Below are 14,238 nucleotides of genomic sequence, written 5' to 3'. Positions count from 1 at the left end.
TGTCCATGACACTGCTGGGAACCGACTCCCAGTAGTATAGCGAACATGATCTAATACACTGCCAGGGGCAAACGCAGGATTTTGAGTGGGGGGATATATATAGATAGATAAGATAGATATATAAATCAAGATAGATATAGATAGAGATATAGGGCCGTATGGTCCCCAATGATTAAGTATCCACCTCACCGCGGGGGGATACTTATCACCAGAGCAATTCATCATAGCTGCGTTACTTACCTGCCCCCTGTGCCGCTTCTAATTATGTGTGACCTGAGGTCAGTGAGGAGGCGGCGGAGACATCCGCTGGGATCCCTCTTCACATCCCCGGAACTGTTTCCTATAGGAAGAAGCGGGGAATTTGCTGAATATCAGGTGGTCCTATTCGGACCCCTGATGATGAATGGCCCGGTAACTTAAATATGCAGAAACTAGCGTTTCTGCATGGTTAACGGGCCACTTTACGTATGATGAATAGACCCTATAGAGATAGATAGAGCTATAGATAGATATATAGATAAATATATAAATATATATATATATATATAGTGAGAGAGATGAGAGAGAGAGAGGAAGGGACAGGGAGGGAGACAGAGAGGGAGAGGGATACAGCGACAGAGGGAGGGGGAAGAGAGGGAGGGACGAGGGGACAGACAAAGGGAGTAAGGGGAGAGATAAAGAGAGGTAGGGAGAGGAAGGAAGGGACTGAGAGGGTGTGCACACAGTACCTGTTGCAGCTGCAGCATCAGCTTTCTGATGGGGGTGGGCACCTCACAGCAGGCCCCACCCCCTACCCATACACCCATGAATTGCAACATTATGTCAGCAAGGGAGCGGGACTTTCATAGTGAGCCATGGTCCCGGCCGGGTCCATCAGTGTGTCTGCTATGTGAGTGATGCTGTCAGGAGCCAGCCAGGGAGAGATTAGAGTGGCCAGGTTCTGGCCAATATTTGCGGCAGTGTGGGGGCCACTGGATGACCACCCCACCTATAATCCGGCCCTGGCCGAGTGTGGGGTGGAGACTGAGGTGACTTGACGCCCACTAGGGCCGGGTGTCAGGACAGAGTGGAGCACTGTCACAATCAGGACTGAGCTGTCCTGATCGACGAATAGTTGACAACAGCAGCTGCTCCGAAACCTTTTGAATGAGGGGGGCTGCTGCTGGTGGGCGGCCGTACCTAGGTAATATCTACCTCTGGTTGACAGTTATTTACATTAACTGTTCACCTGTATGGCAGAGTATTGGTACTGCACACCTGCCACTTGTGTGTGTGGTAGTAAAAGAGAGGTAGTAGTGCCAATGGAGAGGGATAAGGGTTATCCTCCATAACATGGCAAAGCACCTCCACCCTCCATGGTATGGCAACACCAACTGTGTTGGTCTGCACACATCCTATGTTGGGAGGTATGTCAATGGCTCCTCGGTACATTGTGGAAGAACTGGGTACTGTCAGACTAATCCTAACATTTGGAGGAAGAAAGCTTCTGCCTACTGGGAATTAGGGTTCTATTCATAGAGCAGTGAAAAGCCCTGATTAGCTGAAAACAGGGCTTTTCACTACTTTTGGCAGTTCATACAGGGGGTTACTGTGGAGAAGGTCATTCCTTCTCCAGCTGCACCCCTGCTTCGTGTATGAATTGCTTCACCACACTTTTGTTTGGTGAGTGTGATTCATGAAAGAACTGAAAGCTCAGGTTTCCGTTCCTCTGCTGAGTACAGATTTGCCATCTCGGGATGGCGTAATCTTTATAGTGAAACAAAAACAGCAGGAAAGTTGAATACATCCCTGCTGTCTGGCCGCCACCCGACACGGGCTCTGACCCCTTTAGACCAGCGGCCTTCGCAGAAGGTCTGACGTGACCTGATGATCTCAGGGACTAGCTCATGCGCAGTGGGCAGAAGATATATCGGGCTCCCAATATGTCTGTCTTCACACTACTTCACAGCATCGCGGAGGAGCCGTTAACCAGAGAATGTCACCGGGCTGGTAAGGTACAGTACATGAACATCACTAAATATAGCATCAATGTGATGCGATATATTGTCATATTTTACGTTAGCCGCTTCATGTTCTTCATGAATAGACCCCGTTACACCCACATCCTGTTGCTGTAAATAGGATGTACATCAGTGTTTCAGAAAATGGGAAGAACAAACCACTCTGGGGTTGGGTTTACCTAGGGGGGACCTATTGGATTTTGAATAATAGTAAATCAGTTGTTACTGTTTTGTCTTATCTTCCTCAATGGTTCTGGAATGATGGGGCGAGCAGTGACCTGTAAATGTCTGGGAACTACCGATGTGGATCTACTCTAGGAAAATGCTAATGGGTTAATGGATGACAACAATTATGAAAGAACTCCAAGCATGTTTAGATATGCTGTATTTAATAACATGTTTACATTTTATGTTTGACTATATGTAAATTGCTGCATTGAAACCTCTCTTAATATTAATGGTTATGCCTAGCTTGCAATCATAAGGAGTAAGCAGAGCAGTGTACTTGCTTTTACAGTTGTCACATAGAGCAGTGAATTCTTTGGTCTGCTGTAGTGCCCTGGAGATGTTCCCACCCTTCTCCACATCGGGCCTGTACAGTGTTACTGAAATGTTACACCCGTACCACACACATGTATTTTAGAACACTGCTTTTATAGCTACTTGGAAAGAAGTTTGCTGTAGGTTATCTAGGTGACATCTAGCAATTAAGTAAAGCTGATTTAACATTTTTATTTTGTGCCAGTTTTACAGACAGCACTGAAGCATGAAGCAATGATGGAAACATAATTTTTTCTCATGCTTATACCGCTTTCCGTTCTGACATATCTAGTCTACAAAGCAGTATCATGCAGGTGTAATTAGCAGGCAAGTAGTTAATTATTAAGTCAGAGGGGGTCATTCAGAGTTGGTCACAAGCGCTGAGCGCTCGCAACCGACTCGATGTTGCCCCACTGGGCATGCGCACGACAGAGCCGGCTCCGTCGTCCGCATGCGCGAGATCACGCTAGCGACGGACAGACCGTCGCTAGGGGTCTCGCAGCAGACGGGGCGAGCTGTCGATGGTGAGTGACAGCTGGCCCCGTTTGTGAGGTGGGCAGGGGGCGTGCCTGCCCAAACAGAGGCTTTCCCGCTGGAACGCTTGCCGTTTGGGGGCAGCCCCACTGACATGATTGCTGATGTCAGTGGGGAGCTTCCTGCTCGATCAGAGCAGGAAGCTACCTGGGCCTTACGAGTGCGCAGACCCAACCTAAGGGTCTGGTCGTAAGCCCCGATGCTCGCAATGGTCTTGGCCATCACGACCATCACCCATGTCGGACGCTAGAGCTGTGGGTGTTAACCACAGCTTAGCGTTCGACAAGGAGGCGGTCGTTCAGGGTGCATGCAGATTATTCAGTGCGACCGCTTGCAACTAACGACCGCCTCTGAATGAGGTCCAGAGTCTTTTCCATTTAGCACTTGATAAATCTGTGCACCACATGCTAGAAATGTGACAGTCCAGTCTTGCTTTGTGTCTTCACGGTAAATAAGGCAGATTTGCTTAAATTAAAAAAAAAACTTCCCATGTTACTGGTACAGAACGTATTGGAGGAAAATTAATTCCTTTTCCTCACGCAAACAAACACATTTATTGCATCATTATTTAGGCTATTTTCTAAATCCCTACACTGACTTGTTTTCTCCCATGCAAAGCATACAGTACATGCCTACACTCCCAAAAGTCGGGTAACTCCCCACACTCTCCGGCCCTTCTCACGCATCCTGACCTCTACTGTATGTAATACAGAGCACATTCTACAATACTGAGAGCATTCTAGTGACCTCTATAAAATATAGAGCGCATTCTAGTGAGATTTTCAATACAGTCAGCATTCTAGTAATTGATATACAAGAAGCAGATCATTACAATGAGCTCTATACACTTCTCGCAACATTTCGTATCACAGCAGAGACAAGATGACTTACAAAGTCAAGCAAATATCTATGGCAAAGTTTTAGTAAACTGTCAAAATCCACACACCAAATATTTAGTATTTACAATATCTGTCAATAATATTTTATTTTATTAAGTCTTTAGTGTCTCAAACAACAAAACTAATATATGTATCATAATACAGGATATGAGTAATCGAAAAAGACAAAAAACATCAGGATATAAATTTGACGAGTAAAAAAAAAGTAAGAAACTGAAAATAGTAAGGATTGTTAAGCTTGCATAGCAAAACCAGTATAGGAGAATTTTCTCCAACAATTTTCAACTCATACCATGCTGTGGTTACATTCATTGGAAAGTAATTGCTATGTATGTAATGGGAGCGTAGCATTGTAACTCCCATATATCAAAAAAATTGCCAACCCTAGATTCCTTGGGAATCGGCATGTAATACCGACAGACGGGATCCAGGTGGTCAGAATCTCGATGCCTGGATCCACTACTGGGGGCACTGCATAATGGGGACCACTACTGGGGGCACTGCATAGGAGGGACCACTATTGGGGACACTGTATCAGGAGCACTACTGGGGGAACTGCATAGGGGTACCACTACTAGGGGCACTGTATAAGGGGCACTATTGGGGGTACTGCATAGAGTGGACCACTACTGGGGGCACTGCAAAGGGGGGCAGGCACTAATGGGGGCACTGTGTAAGGGGCATTACTGGGGGCATTGCATAGGGGGACCGCTACTGGGGGCACTGTATAAGGGGCACTGCATAAGGGGGACCACTACTGGGGGCACTATATAAGGGGCACTGCACAGGGGGGACCACCACTGGGGGCACTGTATAAGTGGCCCTACTAGGGGCACTATAAAAGGGTGCACTGTATAAGGGCCACTACTGGGACACTGCTACTGGGGACTTTGCATAAGGGGCAATACTACACTAGGGTCACTACTACTGGGGGCATTAAGGTGCACATGGAATTGAAAGGAATGTTCCCAGAGTGACGTGAAACGGTGGTGTGGTATGTTGACACGCACCCATTTTCAGTGGCCACACCCCTTTGTGAGGCTCTGGTTTTGTTGTGGACCCAGGGTGGTAATAGGAGCAGACACTGAAGCAGGTTTAAAAGTAAATGTGGAGTTTCTAATGAGTGGCTTAACAGACATGAATGTGGTAAAACAGAAAGCCCGGATATAGCACTAAAGTGCACTTGGTAGCTGTAGTGAGGCAAATAGGAAAAAGTCCAGTTAGTGAATGGTTAATAGAAAATGTCCAGGTACTGACTGGTTAATAGAAAATGTGTCCAGGTGGTGACTGATTAATGAAGAATGCAGACTGAGGAAGAATCATCCTGCAGAGTGTCAGTGGAGGCAAGGTGCAGGGTGAACAGCAGGACTCACGTACTCAGGTAAGGGGAAGGTAATGGAGGATGCATGGTAGTCCAGCGGGGTTGGAGCAGACAAGCAGGCAGGCAGGTAGCGTTTCACAGGTAACAGGTGGTGAGCACAGGGAACTCTCTCTCAGCTACGCTGAGAAACACGTTGCACTGGTATTGAAGTGAGGCTTTGAACCTCACTAAATACCAAGTGCTGTGCCGTGACTGGCCAGAGAGAGCATGTGACAAACCAGAATTGAGCGCGCAAATCACATGGCTGGAGGCAAGATGGCGGCGCCCATGCCAAACGGAACAGAAGCACTGCCAGGCCTCACCAGCCCAACGTGACAGCATGCCCACGCAGAACCACGCACAGCCAATGCCCCTCGCCACACACCAGCACCACCGCCAGACGCCCCCGCCACAGTGACCTCACAGGTAATACCCGTCGACCACCATGCCGAGAAACCCTGGTCGTGACACCCTTGTACATGTGGTCACACCCGCTTTTTCATCTTGCCCTGGGCTCCAAATACTCTAGTTACGCTACTGTATTTAGGACAAATTCAGCTTTTATTTCACATGTCACTTTGGTTGGATTTCATAAATCTTAATTTCTGAAGTCATAGGGAGAGAAAATGTATTTTAGGTATTCAGAGAGTGTTTCAAGATCTTAAGTAGAGTGTAGTGAGTTATCAGAGAATACGGAGCACAGGTACAAGGCAGATTTAACAGGGCATTAGATAGAATATTGTATGAAATAATAGTATTGAGGGTTGTTTAGGTGATGGTGATGTATTACAATTGGGTTCTGAAGAATATTGGTAGCGTGTATAGAGATTTGGAGGGGAGTGCTTCAGGAGCTGAACAGCGAGGAGGATTATCAGTGTAAGACTGAATTACAATTGCAAGTAACCATAGTATAGTAAAAAAACAACAACATTAGTTTGTTAACAGTGGCATAACTACTGTGGGTGCAGGGGGTGCGGCTGCTATGGGGCCCGGGCTGCTTCCAGGGCCCGCCACTCCCCCTGCACCCAGTAGTCACGCACGGATTGGCCACCACTCACCTGTGAGTCCAAGGCACCCAGTCAGCCGGCCAGGGAATGAATAAGAGTAGCACTGGCACATGGGATTTGTAGTTTCTCTTCTATAGTTCAGACTCTGAGCAGTTAAAAATTAACTACAAATCCCATGAGGCTATGTGTAAGGGTCGGGCTAGGCAGCATCGGACCGTGGCCGCCGCACCATCATGCCGAACAGCATGTGTCATGCTGTGCTCCGTGAAGGCAGTCGGGCGGGGGTGATCGTGGTGACTGAGCTGTCCCGCTGCCGCTGATTATCGGGGCTGGCTGCTTCTGCTGATTGGAAGGTATCCTGGTCCCTGGAACCTGAGCCTCCATGCAGTGCCTCTGACTAAAGGTATGCCCCGCTCCCTCTATGAGTGGACTGCGACACCCACACCCACATTCTTTGTGAGAAAAGAGTGAACTCACTAGGGACAATAGTAAATATTGTATTTTTCAAAATTCACAGCATAGTAGTTTGGGGGAGAGGGGGTCCCTTTCAAGATTTTGCTATGGGGCTAACAACTTTCTAGTTACGCCCCTGTTTATTAAGACTACATTTAAAAATAAACGTTGATAAATTATTGTTGCTGAATAGGTAATCCAAAGCTTACTTGTCTTCTCTCCCAGACTGTCTAAGAAACTCCTGAACTTCATAGAATGTATACAGGCTCCTGGCAGAGGGTACCCTCCTGCTTTTCCTAGTGATATGGGTGGTATGTGGTCATGATGATGTGTTTATAAATGAATTGCATCATTGTGGCCCTTTCCCCTCTGCTTGATGTCTCAATTTGTAGCATTGTGCCATGAGAGACGGTTTTATTACATGACTCCTTTCTGCCCCTGCACTGGCCACCGGCATCTCCCTTCTGGGAGAAGAAAATAGTATGATCCAAAGTTAACACAGCAAAAAAAAAAAGCAACTGAAAAAGAAAAGTAGCTGATTATTTCTTGTCCAAATTTTAGGAGAGGTATTATACACAATATATCACTGGGATATGTTCTAACAATTGCATGTGGGTACTCTATTTATTGTCTAGAATCCACCAATTATACCTATAAATTTCAATGCAACTTTATGAATTTCTGACATTTTCCAACAATAAAAGGCAAAGTAAACAAAGTAAATATAAATTGTATTTATACATAGAGATCCCGAGTCGGACACAAAATGGCTGTAATTGCTGGAAACCGCAGTAGCATTTACTGCCGTATGCTAATGTTTAAACTAGGAAGCTCCTGCACCAGGAGCAGGCTGCCAATTTTTATCCTGCTGGGCAAACACAAGCAAGTTACCCGACTATTCTACCAGGGCGGTGCTACAGAAAAATAGGTGTGATAAAAATTGTGCAGGCGTGGTTTGACTAATGTGAGTGTGTGGTTTATACATCCAATTGTGAAAAATGCTTCTGTCAAAGAACTACAAAAAAATATAACACTTGCCAGACCCATCTGACAAAGCAGATACTTTTTTAGTGACCTCTACTGTATGTAATACAGAGCACATTCTACAATACTGAGAGCATTCTAGTGACCTCTATAAAATATAGAGCGCATTCTAGTGAGATTTTCAATACAGTCAGCATTCTAGTAATTGATATACAAGAAGCAGATCATTACAATGAGCTCTATACACTTCTCGCAACATTTCGTATCACAGCAGAGACAAGATGACTTACAAAGTCAAGCAAATATCTATGGCAAAGTTTTAGTAAACTGTCAAAATCCACACACCAAATATTTAGTATTTACAATATCTGTCAATAATATTTTATTTTATTAAGTCTTTAGTGTCTCAAACAACAAAACTAATATATGTATCATAATACAGGATATGAGTAATCGAAAAAGACAAAAAACATCAGGATATAAATTTGACGAGTAAAAAAAAAGTAAGAAACTGAAAATAGTAAGGATTGTTAAGCTTGCATAGCAAAACCAGTATAGGAGAATTTTCTCCAACAATTTTCAACTCATACCATGCTGTGGTTACATTCATTGGAAAGTAATTGCTATGTATGTAATGGGAGCGTAGCATTGTAACTCCCATATATCAAAAAAATTGCCAACCCTAGATTCCTTGGGAATCGGCATGTAATACCGACAGACGGGATCCAGGTGGTCAGAATCTCGATGCCTGGATCCCGACAGGGTTAACATACCGACACTTGGTGGTCGGTATGCTAATCCTCTCCCTACCCTAACCCTCCCTACCTAGTGTCTGAACCTAACCTCCCCCCAGTGCCTAAACCTAACCTCCACCTCCCCCTCCCTGCACTCTAAACCTAACCCTCCCCCCCTAATGCCTAACCATACCCCTAGTGCCTTACCCTAACCCCTAAATCTAACCCTCCCCCACCCTACTACTTACCTTTGGCATCCTGGCGGTCAGGATGCTGGCATCGGGATTCTGATTGGCGTCGGTATTCTGGTGCCGGTAAGGTAAGCGTCGGCATCCAGACCACCGGGATGCCAAATGCACACCATTCCTTGTGCAAGGTATTTTCCAACGAGTCCATTTTCAATAGGTAGAAAAATTTTCCCTTAAATAAAGAAAATTGGGGCATATCTGGTTGGATCCATTCTTGAAGTATGAGCTTTTTGCCAGCTGCGCTCAAAGTAGTAAAAGTCTCCGACTACCACTAGAGACTCTATGGCCCTGCGGCAAAATTACCAATACGGCTCATGCAAGGTTGAAAGGCAAAAAATTTACCAGGTCTAGTAAGGCACATATTCTAACCTGGAGCCAAAAGGCTCTAACTAAAAAGCAAGCACATAGGCAATGGTAAAGATCTGCTTTAGCCTCTTGGCATCTTGGACAATGATAAAAGGGTCAAGGACCCATCAAAAATTTCCGATGTGGGCTAATATATTTTCTATGGAAAATATTAAGGAACAAGCAGGTATGAGGCAGCCAGAGATGGATAGGCCCCTGAGTAAATCATTAGTAGTTAGATCTGGAAAATAGTGTAACCCTGTCCCAAGCACCACATAGTCTAACTTTATTCCAGCGGTCATAATACCGACGCTGGCATACCGACAGGTTTAGGATACTAACACCTGTCAGTAAGTAGCCTATTCCTAACCTCCCCCCTGTGGCCTTACCCTCCAACCTGCAGCCTAACCCTCTCCCTAGTGCCTAACCCTAATACTTACCGTCTGGATGTAAGTGGTCGGGATTCTGACTGATGTCTGGATTCCGGCTCCGGCATTCTGAGCGCCGGTATCCCGACCGCCGGGATATGAACTACATCCTGCCAGGAGGAGGCTTGGACAATAATGCATCCAAGGGATTTTTCCAATCTAGGTCCGAGAAATGCCTAATGACTTGATTAGTGTAATGTTGAGCCTGATAAGCGAAGGGACATGAAGAAGAAACCCATACTTCTCTACAGCCTATGGAATGTCAGAGGCACAAAGCAACCTATGTGCATATACCCCTCTTTCTGAACATGTTATATAAGGGTTAGCAGCTATCCCACCTTGGAAATCAGGATTCTTTAAAAATGGGTGATAAATAATATGATAAGCATTAAGGTGCGACTTGTGGTGTAGTATATGCCACACCTTACAGGTATTCCAAAGAAGATAATTATCCTTCAATATTTGGAAGATTTCTGAGTCTTGAAAGTGGAGAAAGAAGATCAAGATCAAATCAACCAAAAATCACTCTCAAAGACAGTACCAGTGTATATATTTGAGTTATGGGGTCCATCCCGGAGATGATGCAAAACAACTGCATGGTTATCATTTGTAATGTTTGTTTGTTGTAAACAAATCAGACCTATGTGTCTGGCGATTCCATATGAAAGCACGGAAAAGAGGATTCATCTTTTTAGTGTCTTCCATAGTAATCAGAAGAGGAGGAGATTGAAGAAGATACAGAATCTTTGGGAAGGAGACCATTTTAAGACAGGAGAGCTGGACACGACGATCTGTCAGGATTCACCTGGAGGCCATAGACATCCCTGAAATCCCAGAGTATGGCGATTAACAGGCAGTGAGGAAGGGTTGGATAGATAAAGCAGGATGTCATCTGTACGGGATGCCGGCGGCTCGGGATCCTGGCGGTCAGAATCTCCACACCGGCATCCTGACACTTGACGGTCAGTATTCTAACCACCCCCCTTTCCCTAACCTAACCCTCCTTCCCTGGGGCCTGACCCTATCCTCCCCCCTAGTGCCTAAACCTAACCTCTCCCTCCCTGCACCCTAAACCTATCCCTCCTCCCACTTAGTGCCTAACCCTCCTCCTAGTGCCTAACGCTAACGCCCTACCCCACTACTTACCTTTGGGATTCTGGCGGTCGGGACGCCGGCGCCAGAATTATGACAAGTGTCGGGATTCTGGCGCCGTCATTCTGACCGCCGGAATCCCCGTGGTTGGAATATTGACCGCATCCCACCTGTATAGTCTGTAGTGTTAATTTCACATTTACCAATTTGGGTTGGGTACGGGATCCCGGTGGTCAGAATACCTACAGTGGCATCCCGACAGTCAGAATCCCAATAGAATTAAGTATCCTAACCCCTAACCCACTTTTCCGGAAGCCTAACCCTAGCCCTCTCCCCTCCCTTGGCCTAACCCTCCCCACCCCGGCAGCCTAACCCTCTGCCCCACAGCCTCACTCTCCCCCTAGTGCCTAAACTTAACCCTAATACCGTGGGGATGTAAGCGGGCGGTATTCTCACTGCTGTTGGGATTCTGGTGCCGGTATTCTGAGCGCCGGAATGCCGACTACATCCCTGCTGATTTGTATACCTGAGATATGCCGTGACTGCCGAATAAAGTGTAGTAGGGGGGTCTATGGATAAGCTGTGAATAATATTTATGGCTCTGTGGACTGACACTCTCCTTAACAGATGGTCACTATACAAGTCTCCATCATTGTAATAATGCCTAGTACGTCTCATATGATATTGGTAAGATCTATTAATAGCAATATTTGGCCAGTTACAGCTTCTATCCTCTCCTTGGCATCCTCAACACTGTTCTTTTGTCTACTGTTTTTTGAACCAGTTGCTGATCTGGATTGTAGTGAGTCCAGTGGCCTAAGCCAGTTCCTTCTTCTCACGGGGAAAGGGGTATGGTTGTGGGCATACCACTCTCTCAGTACCCCTCTCGACTTGTCCTTACAGCAAACTTGTCTCTTCATCATACCAGATCATCCTGGAAAGTGATATTTTCTCCTCATACTGTTGTTGCCCACAGCCCCCCGAGATCTCCCTATTAACTTTTCTGCCTCCACCATTCCAGTCACAGCTGCTGCAGCTGGTAGTTGTTTATCTAAGTTCCCCTTCTGAAAGGTAAATACAGTCATAGAAATCATTATAGTTGTAATGGAGGTGGTCACAGGCTGGTAGAGACACAGTTACCTGCTCAGTCTGTCCAGGTTCCCCCCTTGCTGCAGCACCTTGCACCATACAGGCTGCTGGCTCCAGAGTGAGGGAGGCAATCGGGAAGCCGACTGCCTAAATACCGGCAGCCGGCTTCCCGACTGTCTTATCCCGGCAAGGGTGAAATGCCGGGCGTCTAGATGTAGACGCCCGCATTTCCCCAACGCCGGGAGTCCGGCGCCCGGCATCACGATCGTAATGATGCCGGGCGCCGCGAGCGGACAGCCGCGGTGGGGGAGGGTTAGGTTTAGGCTCCCGGGGGGGACTTAGGGTTAGGCAACCCCCCGGGGGACTTAGGTTTAGGCAGCGGGGAAGGGGGTGGTTAGGGTTAGGCACTTAGAGAGGGGATTAGGGTTAGGCACTTGGGGGGAAAGTTAAGGTTAGGCACCCCTAAGGAGGGTTAGGGGGGTTAGGTTAGTGGATACTTACCTATCCACGATCGGGCCATGCGGCCGGCGGTATTTCATACCAATTCCCAGAGTGAAGCCAAAGGAAGGGAGCATAGTCTATGTTCTTGTGCAGATAATAGAAGTGACTCCAATCATCCATAAAACTGTCTATATGAGTAGTGCGTGGTCACCTCTCTCTCTGCTGCCAAGAACGAGTCCCATAGAATGTTGTGAGCACGGGTGCTAACTAAGGTAGAGCTTATTTCCCCTTCATGCTAGGGACCTGGAAGTGTTGTGAGTGAGGGCGGAAGTGCAGTTCACGCCCATTAAGACCAGCTAAAGAAGTAAGTTGTCTCCTCTTAGCCCAGGTTTGTACAGATAATATATTGCTATAATTAACCCAGTTTACACTTTGAAAGAGGGGGGGAAGTGTGGCTACCAAAGGATGCATACATAAATAAATAGGATCGTACTCACACGGTCTCCAGCTATGAAGATGCATTTGGTCATTTACAGATCTTACTTACATTGGTGACCAGCATAGTTAGTATACTCACATGCATCTGCCCCATGCTGGAAGCCACAATTTGTGGTGTATATATTAAGTTGTACTACTGTTGTATTATAGTAGAACAAGTCAGGGCCAGTCCCATGTCCACTAGCATTCTGTGTGGGAACCTTTGAAGCGCCTCCCCAATCCATTCTCCCCACAGAAACAAAAAACACACATTGGGCACAATAGGAAAAAAACACAGCGTAGAGTTCATTGAGCAAAACTCTCCAAATCCATGCAGATAGATTCTGAGTTGGACGTATGTGATGATATGGACGCTTTTCATGGATTTCAGTATACTGCGTATGCTCGGAAAAAAGTTGGCGGCTGCGCAGCATCAGCCATACGATTACTGACGGATTGATGGGATTATACTTTATGAGAAATGGATGTTTCTGGAAGGTGACTGGACTTCAACCTACCGAACGTATGGAACTATTCCATCTCCTGGGAGTGCCATGGGCATCTATGCCAACTTCCTTGCTTTATCGTAGCGATCATAGTGTGGACAGATATGGGCGGTCTGGTTCAGATGGACGCAACATGTGGTTGGTGCAAGTCTAGATATTTATGTAGAAAAAATGCAGGTATGTCAGACTGTTTTCGCCGGACCTGCTGTGTCAGCGACATCTTACTGACTTACTCAGAAGGCTGATGGCTGCCTGCGATCGATATTTCTGGTTTTGTGCATGAGCGGCGGGTGCGAGATGCTTTCCGTGGATGTCTCTAGCAGTGTACGGCAACTGAGTCATTAGCATATTTTCGCAACTGCTTTCCATGTGAAATTGCAGCTGCGATTGCATTAGCCTACATCTATGAACCAGGCCCTTGGTCTGAATCAGTTAATGAATGATTCATTAACTGGCACCCCACAGCCTGCACCCCACAGCCTGCAAGTGCCGGCCGATCTCATTGGAATGTAGAATGTAGAACACTGGGTGCGATGTCATCTCACTGGCAGGCTCCTTTTCCTAATGGGTGATCCTGTGCATACTCAGACCACCCTGTAGTTTCGCCAGTGTAGGCAGGTAGTAGGAAAGTAGTAGGCAGGCAGTGCTGGTGCTAGTGTGGTTGGCTCCCCCTGCAAACTATAAATTTGTGCCCTCCTATTTCTCTACAAAGGGTCAGCGCACACCATAAAAAGGGATGTGGTGTTACAAGAAAGGGACGTGGTTACAAAATAGTACCCCCACTTCAAATTACGACACACAGCACAATCTTATTCACATTACGCCGTATCTAGTGCCCCTGATTCACATTACACCACATGGTAGTGTCCCTTATTCATGATACAACACACAATAGTGCCCCTTATACACAATGCCCACAGTAGTGCCGCTTATGCACAAAGCCCACAATACTGCCTCTTACGCACATAATGCCCACAGTAGTAGTGCCCATTATACAATACCCACAGCAGTAGTGTACCTTACACATAATGCCCACAGCAGTAGTGCCCCTTATACAATGCCCACTGTAGTAGTGCCCCTTATGCAATGCGCACAGTAATA

At 46.4% G+C, this 14,238-nt stretch overlaps 1 protein-coding gene and 1 pseudogene across 1 annotated transcript in view; one reads left to right on the top strand and one right to left on the bottom strand.

Annotated features, from left to right (window-relative positions):
• LOC148473412 (reticulophagy regulator 1-like) overlaps positions 1–14,238 on the top strand; it is a 98,314-nt gene that overhangs the window by 25,529 nt on the left and 58,547 nt on the right. The gene's annotated exons all lie outside the window — the stretch shown is intronic.
• LOC148473413 (homeobox protein six1 pseudogene) lies at positions 11,299–12,294 on the bottom strand (annotated as a pseudogene).

Source organism: Taudactylus pleione, unplaced genomic scaffold, assembly GCF_031769625.1.
Source record: "Taudactylus pleione unplaced genomic scaffold, aTauple2 ptg000917l, whole genome shotgun sequence".
Taxonomy (NCBI): domain Eukaryota; kingdom Metazoa; phylum Chordata; class Amphibia; order Anura; family Myobatrachidae; genus Taudactylus; species Taudactylus pleione.
Note: the sequence above shows the minus strand (reverse complement) of the source record. Positions and strands in the feature narration are given on the sequence as shown.